Below are 17,798 nucleotides of genomic sequence, written 5' to 3'. Positions count from 1 at the left end.
TTCTTGCAGCATTGTGAAAACTTCAGGCTTTGTTCTTCTTCAAACGCTGTCTTTGCATTTAAACACGATTTTTCTCTGCTGCTTCCCCTAGTCTTTATCTCCTCCAAATAAAAGAATAAAATAAATGCTTTCTCATTTTTATTTTATCTACCTTTATTTAAAAAAAGAAAAAGAGAGGGAGTGAAGGAAGAGAAAGTGTCGGACTGTCTGCTGTTTTGGCTAGTTTAGTTGTATGATACTTGAATGATCAGTGCTGTTCTGCTATTACTATTGTCAGAGTCATGGTCTTCTCCTCTGAGTTTTGGGATTGAGTGGGTGATGGTTTTGAACTTCAGAAATTGATTTTTTCCCCATTTTTCTGCTCTTCATTTTGCATGGTAACCTCTTGGCTGGAAGTTTTTAGGCATGAGGTTGCTGTAGCCTGTAATGTAGCCCAGGTTTTTGTGACAGAAAGGTTTGTTCCAGGGGCTCATTTTGCAGCTGGGGCTGGGGTTTGGGAGGAGGTGGGCTGTGGCAAAAGGGTCACTTGGGAGCCTGGCAGTGGCTTGTGCAGGGATGCAGTTTGTTAAGTGTGCCCGAACATGAGATTCTTCTGGATGTCCAGCAGTGCTTTCCAGAAAGCTTACAGCTCTGCAGAGGAACTGGTGCTGTTTTCTCCTACAGCTTCATTGAGATGTGGTGCTCTGCAGGGCTCACAGGCCTGTTTCTATGAAGGCAGGCAGGCAGCCTGTGCACACTGCAGTCTTGTTGCTTCTGTTCTCCCCAGTATAACTTTTATTGTCAATCATTTGATTTATAAACCGGGATCCCAGGAGCCACGAACAGCATGCTAGTAGCAGAAACTAGTGGAAAGTTAGAAATTTACTCACTAAGATACAGTGTACAATGCTTTCCTAGGCAAGAGGCCTGTCATTGAAATCACACATGGCTTGCCAGCTGGTTGGAAACTGCCAACAAGCATTTAATGTGTGTGCTCATGTTTTTTCATGTTGTTTCATGTTCTTTGTTACTTGTAATGCTGGAATAATAACTGGGGACGCTCATTTTTATGGGAGCTCACCTGTGTGAGGTTTGTGACCTGCAGTGGGCTTTCCTCTCCGGTGGTTCCATCTTCAGTACAGTTTGAGAGGGAAAGCAGGTTGTTTTGGGAGAAATGCTAACTTATTCCCCAAAGGTCTTGTTCTTACAATCTTTCCGAATTCTGCCTTGGTTCCACCAAACAATAAATTTTTCCTTCCACTAAAAATTTGTATTTGTTTTCGAGAAATGCAGTATGGAAGCTGATATTATTGTTAGTGGGTGATATTACTGGTATCACTTACCAGTGGGTGAAGAAATTAAGCAGATTAAGCAGGTCAACCTCTTTTAGAAATGAACGTAACCACCCCCAGTGTTTTCCTTAGTACATGAAAATATGCTTTGTCTGAAGTGAAGTGCCTTCTGGTATTGTCACTAATGAAGCACACTTTCACAGACAGGTTGGCAGAGGGAATATGGGTAAGAGCTGAAACCCTGTAATCCATAGATGTATTGTGGATGACATAAGACAGTTGTAGATTGTATTTTGGCCACATGATTTTTTTTTTTTTTTTTTTTAATATCTAAATTATAGGATTGATATTATATACATATATGGAAATAGATTTTGTTTCAGGCCTTCTAGGTTTGCCCATACTTGCTCTTCAGACTGCTAATCAGACTCAGAGTTCCTTAAAAGTTAATTCATCATGCAAAAAAAGTTAAACTGGAAGCAATAGCAGTATACTTTTTTCAGAGGATACAGCTCCATTTTATGTATCTGGCAACACTTCTGTAGAATTCTGTACTATGAAAAATAAGACACCTTTGCACTTGTATGATGTATATAAATTCCAAAACATAGAATGTGGAATAAATATTTCACTTCGTATGGAGAATCTGAGCATGAAAACAAGAATTTTCAAGTAACTGTGGAAAATAAGTGGCAAATGTTACAAAGGAGTGGAGAGTAAGATGAAAGGGGAGGTGAGCCAGAAATGTAAAGGTATGGCATGAACTGCTCTGAAGGGAGCTCAGTGTTCACAATCGTTTTCTTTGGATTGTGACAACATGGCAGCTGCAGCAGAGTTTTTGCTCTTGAATGAGCTCCAAGTGTTCCTTAAAACCTTTGCATCTTTGCAGGTGATAGGTTTCTGAGACCTGCTGTTTCTGCTGTGCTGTAGTTCTTTGTTTAACGGACTGAGAAAGGGTTGTACACTCCTTTGAAACGTAGGTGAAAAAAGATTCCAGGTTAGGTTCACGTTTTTGAGTCATAAAATGTATTCTTCGTTGCAGTAGTACACTGGCTGCTTTTTCTTACCAGTCAATACATTCAGCTGTAATGAACTCTCTTTGTGTGGGAGAACAGAATAGCAGAGAATGCTCTGTTGTGAAAATATACGGGGTTTTCTATAGTAAGGAAATTTTGGTCAGTGGCAGGGCAATGTTTATAGTAATTACAGAAAATGAAAGACATCCATTTCTGATGAAAGATTTGGCGGATGTGTTGGAATTGTTGTATGCAGAGACCAGTGGTAATTACCAACTCACATTTCAAGTCATTGTACAATTTCAGTGATGCCAAAGTTTAGAAGTTCTTGGCCAAGGGATGATTAGAAGTTTATCACCAACCATTTTAATGGGTTGGTTTTATACTTTTTTCCAGACTCCTCCCTTTTCTTTTTTTTTTTTTTTTTTTAAACTATAATAATATTAAATTCAGTGAAATTGAAACACTTTATCAGCCTGGTCATTTACATTGTAACCTTTGGCTTCTTTTCCTTTTCTTTTGCTCTTTCTTTCCTTGAATGCCGTACTGAAGTTAAGTATTGAGTTTCATTAATTAGCACTCATTCTTGCTTAAATCTAGCTGATGGTAATCTGTGCTAAAAAAAAAAAAGAAAATATCAATTATTTTCTAATGGGATAACTCCAGGTTAAGCGGCAATAAGAGGATTGACAGAGAATACAGTATCACATGAAAATCACTCACAGGCTTACCAACCTTAAGGTATATGCAACTTTATAATGTTTGCCCCTTTCCCCTTCAGTAAAAGCAATGTTTTTGATACAGTGGTAGGAGAAAACATGCTCCGTGTGCATCAGATGTTGATAAACACAACAGACTACACCTTGGTCACCAGTGATGTGTTTGGGGTAATGTCTTAGTAAACTAACTTTTTAAAAATGAATTGTTTGCTGCAGGCAGGCAAAGAAGGGTTAGGTTTTTTTTCTCACGAGAAGCTTTGGTGGCAGTGGTGTTGTCTTAGGCAGCGGTTTTTCTTTATGCTGTTAGAAAACTTCTCTGGCCTACTTGGAAAATTAATTTCTTTATGATTCTGCCTGTAATCTGTCTCACTGTTATGAAATGGAAAGGTAATGCTAGTATTCTCGTCTTTCTAAAAAGTTTTTTTTTTTTTTTTAAACTCAGAATGCTATTCTGTTGAAGCATGTGTCAGAACAAGAGCCTGTGATGTAATGGAGACTTGGAAACACTGCAGTTGTGCACTTTGAAAGTAAGTCAAAAATTTTCCAGTTTCAAAGATGACCTACTGAAAAAAAAAACAAACAAGGTAGTTAGCTTGTGCAGTTTTAACTTTCTGCTTTGAAAGCCATTGCTACTTGCTTTTTTTTTTTAAAGTTTCTGATTCTTTTTTAATCTTACATGTGTCAGCGTTGCATCTGTTGGTTCCCTTTTCATTTGTGGATTTTGCAGGATTAACCTGTAAATGATACCAGAGAGGCTGTTATCTATATTTTCTCTATATTTCCTATTTCCTCGGAAAAAGATGTGAGTTTTTTGGTATTAGAAAGCAACAAATTCTTATGAAAGTGTTTATACATAGCTTGATTAATCTAACTTCATTTGTTTAGAAGTTAATGAGATTTAGCTGATTAAATTTCATTCGATTTGGTTTTTCAATGTCTTCTGCGGGAGAAGAGTATGGCAAGAGTTAGTGCTGAAAGATGAGAGTTAGTGCTCTCCCCCACTACAAGGGGAGAGAATTGCACTATATCATTACAAGTGTTTGAAAACTTTAGAGTGTAGTGCAACTCTTACTTGCATCACGTATGGTCTGATACCAAAAGTATCTGAATATAGCTAAATCTTGTTAGCTTGTTCATATATATACATATATGCCCAATAAATTCATTTTATATATGTATTTAAGCATAATTTTGAGGAAATGCCACCAGCCTTAATGGCCCCATCACCAGAAGAGTGTTTTGCAGAGCTCTGGAGCTGGGTGTGAAAACTTCATTGCAGCAGTATAACTGTTAGTCCATTTTCCTAGTTACTCTGCCCGCTGTTTCATGTGCTATCACTTGGCCAAATGGCTGCTGTCTGCATGTTATTTTGCATCTTATTTGCCAGGCAGTAGAGCCTTACGGAGGCTGCGTGTGTGGGAGATGGTGGGGAAGTCTCTGTAGAAATGAAATGTGTCCTTAAAACTTCAAAGAATATCTTTTTGTAAGCGTAGGCTAATCTGTGATTTTCTCAGAGGGCATCCTGGCTTTCTCTGGAGTAAATGGAATTAGCCAACAGTGTTTATGGGGATAAGCTTGAAATGATGAGTTACGTGGTTCTTTTTAAAGGTTATTTTCTGATGGCTGTCTTAAAATATTGAAGGACATAAATTTTCTTTTTCTTCCTTTTCCTTCTTCTGTCAAAGTTTGTATACAAACAGTAACAGTGTGGAGTAAAAAGCCTGAAAAATAAATAGGACAGCTGCTACTTATAGCAGAGGGGAAAATGTGCTTTATAATTGTTGCTTAAAAATTGGTTCTCTGGGATTTTTCACTAATTAATATTGTAAAGTAATTTTGCCTTTGGGATAATTTTAGGGTGTTGTAAATACTCAGAATATTTGACTCAAATGTGTGTTTTTCATGTGTTTGCAGAACTAATTCTTTAGATGTTCTCTTGACAGTTGATTATCTTGAATGGTGGTCATAGTCAGTATTTTGCTTTTTAGAGCTACTCTGCTGCACCCTTATTTCTGGGAAAAAAGTAAAAATAGTTGGAATAATAGAACTGGACTGAGAAGACCTTGATGAGAAATTGTATGCTAGTTTTTGGGAAATAATCTGTTTTTGTTTTTTTTAACCTTTCTAAGGCAAAAAAAAAAAGTCTTAATTGAATGGTTGTTGAAAGAACAGCTTCAGCTTCCTTTTTTTTTTTTTTCTTGGAAAAGGGTTCAAATTTGAATACTATGACAGATTAATTAGAGAATCTGTTGTCACCCACTGGAGGTGAGATATTTGCATATACAAAAAAATGCAGTGACATCTGTGTTACTGGGAAGTTTAGAAGGAGTTTGACACTTGAGTGTGATGCTTCTCAACCAAGCAGAAGCATGTAAGCTTTTAAATTATTTTCCCCTTCTTTTTTACTTTATATATATAGAAACAAGTGCTGTCACACTTAGGAATTGTTGGATTGAATGTACTGTGGTCCTGCTGGACATGTTCATTTTTTGGGGAAATGTTAGCTCTGTAGAAGTTCACCTTCAGGCAGCATTAGGTCGTGCATGGTATCTGACCTCATGACAGTCCTGGGCTGATCTTTCTCTCTCTGAGGACTTAAGGTGTCCTCAGGAGGCATTAGTGACTTTCATGTTAACAGCAAGTATTTGTAATTGTTTAGCCAGGGGTTGCCCTCAAAGGGAAGTAGAGATTGGCAGAGGATGGCAGGACATCTGCAGTGTGGCCCATGGAGATGGTGGTGCTTGAGAGTCAGGGTCACAGTGCTGTGAGGGAGATCTCAGGGATGCTCTGATATACCCCAGGTACCTTTCTTGTAATAATCCACTCCTGATGTCATTTAAAAATAGGTTTGGTTTTGCTTTTCCCATTGCCAATCAAATATGAGTGTTAATAGCTGGCTTAGGCTGATGGAAAGCATTTCTGGTTGTTTTTGGAGGGTCTTAAAAGCCTGAGTATGCAAGTGCAGTTGTTGGTACAGATTTCTTTTACTTGTGGGAATGGTCATTTTTAAGTCACTTCCAGACATGGCTTTTATCTGCCTGCAGTATTTTGCCTAAGACCAAATCTTTTCTAGCTCAGGTGCATACTACTAGGGAGGCAAGGGGTCTGGCTGTGGCTGCAGCCACTTGAACTAGCTGGAATGTGGAGAATTGCATACTGAAGGACAACTTGGCATAGTTCATGAAGATCAGAGAGAAACAGGCAATCCAAACAGGGCATTGCACAACAGAAAATGTGCATCCTTAACTACATGGCATCTTTCCCTCAGGCTGAGACAATGCAGTTTCAATGTTAATGGCCAAATGCTCACAGTACAACAAATAGTTTAGGTAATTATCTCAGGAGTTGTCTTTGTTTTTGCTGCACCTAATGAAGTAGGTTCTGTTTGTGGTTTAATTTGTCATGCACTATGGTAATAGAAATATTTCTAAGTGTTTAATTCTTACTATATATGCTCGAAAATCACAATCAAGGGAAGTTTTTATGTCCTTTGAGGAATGTTTTGATGCTCTTATTCCTGAAATCTAAGTACTGTTTTGCAATAAAATACTAAGTACTATTTTGTAATAAAATTAAACACTTCGTGCTACATCCTGTATTTCATGCAGCTTGTGTTTCCGAGTGTAGTGTTTGTATCAGTAATTGTTCTGTTACTATGCAGATACAAATGATTTATTTTATTTTATTTTTGAAATTTGCATGGTATGCCATGTCAATGCATTGATTTATCATATAACTGTCTAAAGACAAATTGCCTTCAGTCAGGAGGCAGAAATATCCATGGGATTTTGTAACTGACTTGGAGAGAGAAACATCATCTGCTGTAGTTGTGCGTGCCCACATTCTCCCTTCAAGAATTTACCAGTGTGACTATATAATGAATTTCTTGGGTTTCATTGGCTCATTGAGGGAGACTTGGGCACTTCATTGTGACTGGATGGATCTGAGTAATGGACAAGCCTCTCTTGCAGAGGGACCTGCAAGCTAAGCCGCTCAAAGTTGAAAGCAAATCTTTCCTCTTCTTTCTGAACTGACATCTGAAAGAAATGAGATTAGCTGAAACTTCAGCCCTGTTTTACGGATTTTAAAAATAGAATGAATGAGGGAAATCCCTCCTTGAACCAGAGCTACATAAAGAGATTCTTCACAAGTAGCACATTATCCTTGCTCTTTCTACTCTATGCATTTATGGTCAGTGTGAAGGTGGAAATGCTGAATGGAATGGCCATTTAATGCATTTTTCTTTCATACCTATGGAAACAAGAATTTAGATAGATAAATTAATTTCACTTTCTTCATATGAGATATTCACTGGTTTCAGTAATTCATTTGAAGTAGGAAACTAGCAGTATAAATGTTTAAAAGGAGAACTGTCCTTATTAATTCAGTGCTCAGAGGAAGCAATATCTTACTTTTTAAGGCATATTATAAACTTTTTCCTGTGAGCCTTTACCACAAGTACTTTTTATATAAATTTGTATGTGCCCATGTTTCCAGGCTGGGAATAGTATGCCACAGAAAGTGAGAGGTAGTAATTGCACACTGCCAACTGATGATATGTGAAATGGAAGGTGAAACTTAGTGCAGCTCCTGTTAGCTGGAAGCATCAGTTATGCTATGCATGTGTGCTTTAGGTTGGCTATGCCATTCTCTGGCTGCTCAGGAGGACCCCTAGTAGAGTGCTCTTTAGTTCCGTTTTCTAAAGAGCTGAGCTCTCCAGGCTATCTGCTGTGAAGTGACACTAGAAATAAAAAGATACTCCATGAGCTAATGTGATGGCAGTCACAGCTGGGGAACGTTACTTTTTAGATTATCTCCAAAATCCCCCATGTACCTTCTCGCTTCTGAAATGATTGTTCTTTCGTGGCCTTTATTATGTCAATCTTGGCTCACTTCTAATCTTCCCTTCTCACTTAGTGAAATAACATTATAGCTATCCTCTTAGGATCCTCGGAGTTGGTATTGTTCAAAATCTCATGTGACTTCTTTGTTGCTCCCCTTTCAGAGGTCAAGATAATTCTGCCTTTAAAAGCCTTTCAGAACTGTCTCTGGGTGTGTGCAGTTCTAATGTATACAGCTTTGATTCTGAATGTAGGAGGGGAAAAGGGAAACAGATGCATGCATATGAATATGTATTTCATATATTTAGAGATATATTGATATATACATAGGATTTATGTGGATGTGTGTATGAAATCAAAGCTTCCCATAAAGCATGCAGCTACTGAGATAGGGATGAGTTATGTTGGTACAGGTTTCATTCATGCAACGATCTTTAGGAAGAGTAGGTATTTATTGGTATAAAAGAAAGCCTGAAGAACTATGCATAATGATAGAGTTTTTGTATAGCACCATGTGGACCTTCTCAACAGCATTACATTAGAATTAGAATTTTAATTGCTTGGAAGAAACTTAGGCAAGCTGGAGCATGGACACTGTTTCTTCTTGTTGGTAGGAGTAGGGCAACAAACCAGTCAGCTCTCTTTTTCTCCTCTAAGGCTGTTAGAGGTGTGGCAGCAGCTACATTGATCCAACCTAAGAGGAAGTACTGACAAAAATATTTTCCTTCAAGGATGACCTGCTCCTATGGATTTGCAGTTTAGGTGTAACTTTGTATAGTGGGAAGCTGAAGCGTATGTTCATAGTAAATGTGATACCTCCCAGCAGAGACAGGTTTATTCAAAGCTGCGTCTTGAAATAGCATTAGGTTTGACATTCAAGGAAAGTACACACGTTTCCATAATTTCTTTGTTCTTTTTCTTTTTTTGCATGTTACAAAATGCATCTTCATTGATGAAAAATAATAATGGAGAAGTTGAATTGGAAACAGTTGCTTTTCTGATTAGCTATGATAAAAATCAATTCTTGACCACGAAAGTGAGAAATCTTGAATCTAGATTTTTCTTCTTATCTGTGATTCTCTTGCCCAACGTCTTGTGTTAATTGTATCAGAACTAATATTGCTCTCACCTCTCATGTATACTGCTCCTCTCTAATGAAGAAAATAGCTGTTAGTATACAATAATGTAAACCAGGAAAATCCATTGTGAGTAGTTTGAGAGAAGTAAGTCGTTATTGTGGTGATAAACTTACGGTACTACAATCAAAATAGTTGTAATTTTTGATGCGTTTTTAAAGTGTGGACTGGCAATCTATTGTCACTATTGAAGTCGTGCACTTCAGTGCCACAACCGAAACTGGAGGAACTTGGAAGTCAGGCAACGCTGCTCTGGACCTTTTCTAGATGAGTGCCAGCTATTTCTAGGATAATTTCCACCAGGCTCTCCAGGCAGCCTATGGCAGTTCGTGCTAGGTGTTTCTGTGCTGCTCAGGGAACAAGCTGCTCTGTTTTCTTTTTGTGCTTGGTTTCTGTTTGAGTAATGAAGACTTCTGAATCTTGAGTCTGGAATAACTGTCCGGCAGGGTTCTCTGCTATTTCTTTTTTTTTTTTTTTTGTCTGCTGGAGCTGAGGAGAAGGTAGCTATGACAGACTTCAGAGTTCATAGGTTTTCTCAGTGCTGGAAATGGTCAAAGCAGGTGTTTCATGGATAATGCAATGAAAAGATGAAAAGACCTGACAGAATTGAAAGAAGTTGATTATCTGTGGAATGATATGTTGAAGTTAAGGATTATTTGTAGTTAGAACTTTTCCCACTTTCCCAGAACCACACTTTTCAGTCTTTATGACCTCGTATTGTCCTTACTTTTGATATTGATATACACAATATTTATGATACAAAAATCCAGGGTACCTGTTTTTTAATATTCATAGTCACTCCATTTTACTACTTCTCTTTATTGTTTGGCAATTAATGCTTGACTTAACTTACTAAGAGTTGGAACAGTCAAAACTGAGATTCATGTCAGAAATATACATCTAATTGTTCACTAAAAGTTTCCTCAGCTTTGGTCTAAACCTATTTGCATGGAAAGCAGCACTGTCCTAATGACCTGCTGCTACTCCTTGGATGACTGCTCCTATCACTTGTTAATCTAGAAATCATTGAGGGGCAGGAATGTCTGTTATTTAAACTAGTAAACAAGAAAACCCCTTTTTGTTGTGATTTAGTGGTAGTACGTTTGCTTAAGGTAAAGTAGCACTTTTAGCAATAGTAAGTTGCTAAGTTTGTGTCCTGGATTGGTAGTTTTGGGCATACCTGTAAAAAGCATGAGACCATAAGTGTGGAGAACCACACCGCTCTGGTTGTGAACTGCCAGCAACTGACTTTCTTCTTTCTGTCTTGGCAGAGAGGATCTGTTGAGACCAATTTGAGTAGTACTTGTGTTTGAATGGTTCCTGTCTATCTTGGGTTGTCTGCTAGAATAAGTTGCAGAATTGTGCTATTATTTGTTAGGCATCCAATTGTGTGACTTGTACAACAGTCAAGTTGAGACTGTCCCACCAAAAAGCCATTCCTAACCTTACAGTGAGTCTCCCATCTGAATCTGTTTGCATTGCCATGTCCAGCACAAACACTGCAGCTCTTGTTCCTGTTCTCCACTGCAGCATAGGAGAGCAGCAAAGCCTGCCCAGCTTCCATAGCTGTCTGAATGCAGCAATGTCAGCTGTAATAGCCAAGATGAGTTCCAAGGGAAAGGAAGCTGCTAAGCTGGAAAATTTAATTTGCCAGTAGATTTTGTGTTGGTATTCCTAGGGAACTGTTAGCCAGCATTATGGGGGAGTGGGTAGGGCTGGAATTGCAGTTTAGGAAATGCATGGAGCTTTGAAATATAGGTAATAAGAAAACCAATCACCTCTGTGACCTGAGGTGGGTGTGCAGGTCTAGGTTTAAAGCTTAGTCACGAGATGAAAGAAGCCATCTGTCAATTCTTCCAAAGTCTGATCATTCCTGTAAATCACTGCTGGAGCCTGTTCTTAACAGGTGACTGAGCTAAAGCTCTGAAGGGTTCTGTTTAAAATAAGTACTGCAAAAATGTATCTGTAATCTAGATTTTATCGATTTCTAAATACGTGTTAAACTTGTAATGCTAGGCATTGTGTTCCCATCTGTTATTGTGATTTTGTAGACAATAACTTTAAAGAGTTTTGGCTTGAAATTTAATCTTTAAATGTTATTTCGTAATGTTTGATACTCACCGTTTTTCTAAGAAACAGGACTTCCGCTATTTAAAAGGACCTCTTTCCCAGGTCCTTTCTGCCACTACCCACATGTACAAACTCACAAACTGCCCATTCTTTCCTCTTTTCAGTGGGGTTCGTACTGTCGAGGCTTCTCATAGGCTGCCTTGTTACTGTCAAGTATTCCTCTGAAACTGAACTATTTTTCTTTTTTTTTTTTTTTTTTTTTTTTCAGTATGAAAATGTGTCTTAGTTTCAGGGTGTTCTAATCTGCTTTTCAATTAAAATGCACCTTACAATAAATAAAGATACTGCTCTGACTTTCCCACTTTGGCTGAAGCTTTTTCCTAGGAAACATTCAGAAATCATCAGGTTCTTAAGTGAAAGTGAAAGCAACTGCAAATCAGATGAGAGCTAAACTTTTAAGTGGCTGCCCCGCGATACAGTGTGCCCATGTGTCTCATGAAAAGCTGTCCTGGTATGTTTGCATTTCCAATTTTTGATTCCTTTTTGTTAAGGAGTGGGTTCCATATTTGATCTACAGGTTGTTTGGGGCTACAGTTTGGTAATATTGTTTAAACACTCAAAAATTTAGACATAGTGTTGGTCTCTAAACTGGCCTGTTGTTTAGCTTACAGTTTTGTGCGTCTCTGGTTCAAATAATTAAAGCTGTATCATCTTTAGCTTTTTCAACATGAAAATACAAAATAACTCCTTTTTCTTTCATTTCTTTGAACCCAATTTGTCCATGTGCATTACAAGTTGGTCTTATTGGAGCTCTTTTTGTAAAAGAATTGTCACTTTTATGTGTTTCTTATTTTGGTGAAAGGCATACCTTGTTGCCCATCAGTCTGCAGCCTGTGTTTTTTTTCCTGCAGCTCTGTGTTCTTATTCACTGTTTGATACAAACAATTTAACAGTGCAGTAATAAAATTGGGAATAGAACTGCTTTGTAGGGTTTTCTTCAGAAGGGTACGGAAATGCAGGTAGGAGGGAGACTGCAGTAAATACAGTAGAATGGTGCAAGTAACATGGATATGAGCAAAGCTAGCTTAGATTTTAGGTCAGCCTAACCGAATGGACATGAGAATATCTCACAAGTGGGGACAAAATCCAAGTTAAATAAATACCTGAGTTAAAATCATCTATTATACTGGTAATAGAAAAAATCCGAAGTTGATGGAGGCTTCAAGCTAAGTGCTTGGGGTATCACAATCCAAATATTGATTATTCTTGCTACCCGCGTTTTTGTAGTTAGATACAAAATGTATTAGAAGGACCACAGATGTTGTGTTTTAACATGTTAAAATCTCCATTTTGAAAGATACCTGTTCTCCTTTTAGAGTGAGATTGAAATACCAGCGTATAGGCACTTAGTATCTACAAGTTGGGTCATTTATGGTCAAACAGTTGTATTTATTTGTTTCCCTAACCTGTTTGCTTTTTCTCTTCAACAGAAAGGGAATTGGAAATGCATGACAATCTCAGAGAACAAGATAATTTCAGTGACTCATTTGCTTATGCTGAAATTTACTGTGAATGGGTTCAGTGCTGGTTGACATGGCATGACTTAAGTGAAATTCTGGCTAGTTGAAAACTGTAGCTAAAAACAATTAGCATGAGGTCTGGTTTTGAGTCTACCTTTTATGTTCCACCATGTTACCAGAAGTAACTTTCCTCAGTACCGTTAGGAGCATTTATGCCCCACTTCTACATCTCCTTGTATTAAAAAATGTTCCAAGGGTGAGGCTATGAAAAGCAATACTGCTGTCTCTGTTGCTTCATTTCTGTCCAACCACAACAGTTCTGCTCTTGAATTTTAGATCAAAACTGCAGCCATAGGGAGTGCCAGGCCTGAGTGATGTGATGGACGCACCCAGGGCGTATGCTCAGGGAGTATCAGGTGTTTATAACTCCTACTCACCATGTTTCACTGGTTTATCTTAGAAGAGAATAATATCTCCGAACTCATCTGTTTTTACCCTTAGCTGCCTGAAAAAGGAAATACCAAAAATCTTCTAGAAATGCAAAATCTAGAATTATCAGTGGGAGAAAAAAAGGTCAATGCCCTGAAAGTTTTAACTGCATTGGCACTCAGCTGAATCTTATTGGTACAGGGTGTGATATAGCTGCCAGCTAGGAGAGGACATGGGATAGGGGAAGCTGTTTGTACATGAGCCAAAGCAAACAGCTGCTGCTCAGGTGATCCTGGTAGGGCTGCATGAGCTCTTCTTATACCACACTAGTGGACCTCTACTTAATTGAGTGTGTGTCTGGGATCAGTAGCAGCATGGTATTGCTGAAAATTTTTTTTTTTTTTTTGCTAAAATTTATTTATTTAAGAGACATGCAGACTTCTACATTTAGTTTTATTAAGTAATAAAGTGTGCTGCTCATTTGGTCTGGTGTGGCTAGTGAATAATTACACTAGAAGTGTCTCCACTAGGCATACCGGGAGAGACTTGGATGGATAAGTGAAGAGAGATTCCTTGCTTTGTTTGTCAGTTAACAGTTATATAAGAGATATATATATATATATATAAATAAAAGAGATCTTTTGTATTACCAGAATGAGTTAGAAAGTTTCAGCCTTTCATGAGAGATCCACCATTCACTAATGTTTTTTGCATGGTGGTATTTGGATTCACTGTGGATTTTTCATTTGCAGTTTTTTTTTTTTTTTTAATTTATTAGTCTTTTTTTTTCCCCAAGCCTCATATTTGTAAAGGAAAAGTTAGGCAATATGCTTGAGATTATTTAAAAAAAAAAAAGGCAACAAAAAAAGTGAAACAGAAAATCTGAAACAAATAGAAACCAATGAAAAGCTAACCTGCCAGCCTATCTTATTTGAGAAGGACACAGACTTGAAGTTTCTCAGGCTAGTGTATTCTGTGTCTTTCCCCACCGCCACCCAAATTGAAACTTTGTTTGGACCTGCATGATCTCTTTATGCATCAATTGTATGCATAAGGTGTCACTTTTTAGTACTTCATAGGCATCATAAAGGATCAAAAAAGACAGGAATCTCTTGGAAAGAGTCCAGCGGAGGGCCACAAAGATGATGAAGGGTCTGGAGCATCTCCCCTATGAAGAAAGGCTGAGTGAACTGGGTCTGTTTAGCCTTGAGAAGACTGAGAGGGGACCTGATCCAGGTCTATAAATATCTAAGGGTGGGGTGCATAGTGGCGAGGCCAGACAATTTTCAGCAGGGTGTGGAGACAGGACAAGGGGGAACAGCCAGAAACTGCAGCATAGGAAGTTCCACACAAATGTGCGCAAGAACTTCTTTACAGTGAGGGTGACGGAGCACTGGAACAGGCTGCCCAGGGAGGTGGTGGAGTCTCCTTCTCTGGAGATGTTCAAGACCTGCCTGGATGCCTACCTGTGCGACCTGCTGTAGGGAACCTGCTTTGGCAGGGGGGTTGGACTCGATGATCTCTGGAGGTCCCTTCCAACCCCTACAATTCTGTGATCACCATGTACTTCTACGAAAGCTCAGACTTGTGACCCAATACCTAGTTTATGTAACCTAGATATACCTTGCTTGGTACAGCAAAGAGCAACTTGAGACACTTCAGAGTGTTTCTGACTTGTAAAACCATATTCACAGCTTTTAAGCCGCAAATATTTGAATCTCTTCCGGATGAAAGTGGTAGACGTAAGCACATCTGTAACTTCTTAACATCATCAAGCATGCTTTTCTAATTTTTCCTTAACTCTTTGTGGTGAATTGCTGTTTACTTGCTGGACAGTGAAGTGAAGCTGACAGTCTGCTGCTGATTGTTTGCAAAAGATTGCTATGCTCTGAAAATTATGTGGTGGGATATTTGTGTCAGGATATGCTATTAATGCTGTGAAGTATCTAAGAACAGTGTATTGCATTTCTCCTACTTGTCGCTGGAATGTCTTGAAAATTTATCTTTGAGTAAAAACAGGTTTTTGCATTCCTGGCGTGGGTTTAGAGAAATAAAATGCAAGAAAATAGAATGGTAGTTGTATTTTATGCTCAGTGCATCTTAAAGATAATATCTCCTGGTAAATTCACTGATTTAAATCCTACTGCAGAGCTTATTCATTCCTGAAGTCAACTTGTGCAGTCTCTCAGTGAATACGGAATTGGAAAATCATGGGAATGTTTTTAATGTTTTATCTGTAGTACATTGGTGCTGAGGTGTGAGTGATTGTGTATTCAGTGGTAGTGGTAATGCAGAAACAGCGTTGCACTACAGTTGCTTTTTTTATTCCTTCCACAACCCCGCATATGTATTAATTTAATATGAAATTACTAACTTTGTCATGTATCAGCTGCTTCCCTGCAAGTAATTTTTGAGCTGCATCTCTGGCGTCACTTCTCATTAGATGGACTAAATTCCATTATATTAGTACAGTGTGAGTAATATTGGAGAACAGAGAAAATACCTTTTAGACTTACTAAGAAAACAGCAACTAATTTTTTTCTTTGAGTAAAGGCTGATTTTCATGAGCGGAGTATTAGAATGCTGTTGCAAATCCCTGATACTCTCTAGGGCTTTTTGTTTCTTTTTCCTTCGTGTATTTCCAAATTATCTGGGACTGTTGCAGAAAACAACAATACTTTCCTTTGACTAACAGAAAAAAGCAAATTGTTTGGTTTTAAAGTATTTTCTATTTTATACAGTTTAGCAGGAATTCTGTTTTGCTGTAAGAGTCATCAGCAAAGCTTAACTAGAATGAAAAGCATGGAATAGTTAGTACAGTGTATTAGGGTGAGTTAAAGGTATTCCAGACAATGTCCATGAGAAGCTTTGAAAGGTCAGCTTTTATGACAGCCTTGTGATTTCTTAAGTCAATTATACACCTTTTTTTCTTATTGTCTGTTGATTCACAGTTTTTTTGTTTGTTTTTGTTTTGGGTTTTTTTGAGAGATGTTAATGTGTTTTTTACAAAGCACATGCTGACGTGTTCAAATCCCATTATGATAATTTTATGGTCAGCTTTAATATTTAGTGTAAATGAGTCAAGCTGGTGCAAGGCAAATTGATAAGCAGATTAAGATTGCTATTTTGGATGTTCTATATATACCTTTTCCACCTTTCCTACTGACTTTTTTTTAAGATCACGGAGAATTCTCTAAGCTCAGTTTTCCTTTGATAAACTATCTACCCTGGGGATAATGTTAGTTCCTGAATGTGACGGCACTTGTGAACACTCTAACTAACTTCAGAAAGACTATTGCACGTCTGTTTTTCGGTCTGGTATTTTATTGTCAAGGGTTAAGTAGCATTGTTAGCTAAGATTGTCATAGATGGGGAAATAACTCCAATTTTGGCTGCTGGGAGCCCAAGTTTGAGAACCGTTAATGCTTTCTGTGTTCTGTATTTAAGTCATTAGTAGGACCACAAAGATCAGCTGGCAAGCAGGTCTCTTTGAGCCACTCACTTCCCTAATTGCCAGGAGGGAAACAATGTTTTATTTAGTTTTAATCTGACATAAGCTGAGTGTGCAGTTCTTCGAGCCACAAAAGCTAAAATCCTGCACCAGCCTTTAATGTATATTCATACATAAAAGCTGTTTAATTGGTTTTGTTTGCCTGTGTCAGAAATTAAGTGCAAAGTGTCCTGCCTTATCCCTTTCTGATTAGATCTGCAAATCCAATCTTTTATAAAGGGTACATTCTAAACAACTATGATTGCTGCTTTGGTTGCATCTTTTATGAAAGCTTTGTTAAAAGCAGGAGGGCTTATCTCAGATTTAGTTTTCACACATGTAGCAAGTATCTGTACCTGCTTACTGTTTCACAGCTTGCTCCAACTTAACCTCTTTTTTCAGGCTTGTCCCCTTTTCTCTCAGCTGCAAGCACCTCCTAGGCTGTCAGCATGTAGTGTGCTACCAGTGGGAGGAAAAGTAAAACCAGGCACCTTATTTAAAATAAGTTCTTACAAATATCATAGTGCACAAATATTTAATCTCCAAACTGGCATCCCCCATAAGTATAAGTCTGGATTTTTTTTTTTTCTTTTTCTTTGAACTGATTGCTAGTTGTTTCCACTCTATTTTTCTTGAAGTTTGTTTCCAAAATCCTGCTTGACTTTCTGTGCATTATTGCCATCAGCAGGTTGGTTGATAGTGGCATTATAAATGTGTGATAGGCATAGATATCAGCGCCTCTGAATATTTGTATTGTACAACTGTAAGTAACTTTGTTGAACACCTTTGTTTGCCTGCAGACGTGTATAGCCACACAGAGTGGCATGCCATGTAATGTGGGATTCTTGTTATGCCAGGTGAAGTGTATGTCAAGATGCAAGCAACTATTTTTTGAAATACCCCTGCACACTGGAGTACCCAGTTATCTCTACATTAGTATAAACAATACTTTTGTTGACTTTCTTTGTCCAAAGAGGCTTTGATGTAGTCCTACCTTGTACCTTTGGTTATTATAGACTTTCTAGATCTGACATCAGCCTATGGTGCTTGCTAACTCTGTCAAATACGGCATTTGCTGCTATGACTTTATTTTGCTTTAGTTCAACATTTTTTTTTCTGCTTAGCTTGTTGAGTAGAAGACATGGTAAATCAGCTAATGTAATGCCTTTTTTTGTCTGTCTGTGTCCGGGATTAGTTAAATTATCCATGTTTTGTTCTCAGCACAGCAAAGGGATGCATTTTCAATAGACGTATTCTTTGGATGCCTGATTAAAGGTTAGAGTGACACAATCAACCTGAGCTGAGA

At 38.0% G+C, this 17,798-nt stretch overlaps 1 protein-coding gene across 9 annotated transcripts in view; it reads left to right on the top strand.

The window, feature by feature from the left end:
- SIPA1L1 (signal induced proliferation associated 1 like 1) overlaps positions 1–17,798 on the top strand; it is a 192,242-nt gene that overhangs the window by 35,055 nt on the left and 139,389 nt on the right. For 7 of the 9 annotated variants that reach the window (XM_048949073.1, XM_048949068.1, XM_048949075.1 and 4 more), the window contains one exon: positions 3,449–3,533. The exons of the other annotated variants lie outside the window; for them this stretch is intronic. The gene's annotated coding sequence lies outside the window, so the exon portion shown is untranslated. The remainder of the gene's footprint in view (positions 1–3,448; positions 3,534–17,798) is intronic. 9 annotated transcript variants of the gene reach the window in all.

This window comes from Lagopus muta, chromosome 6 (assembly GCF_023343835.1).
Source record: "Lagopus muta isolate bLagMut1 chromosome 6, bLagMut1 primary, whole genome shotgun sequence".
Lineage (NCBI taxonomy): Eukaryota > Metazoa > Chordata > Aves > Galliformes > Phasianidae > Lagopus > Lagopus muta.
Note: the sequence above shows the minus strand (reverse complement) of the source record. Positions and strands in the feature narration are given on the sequence as shown.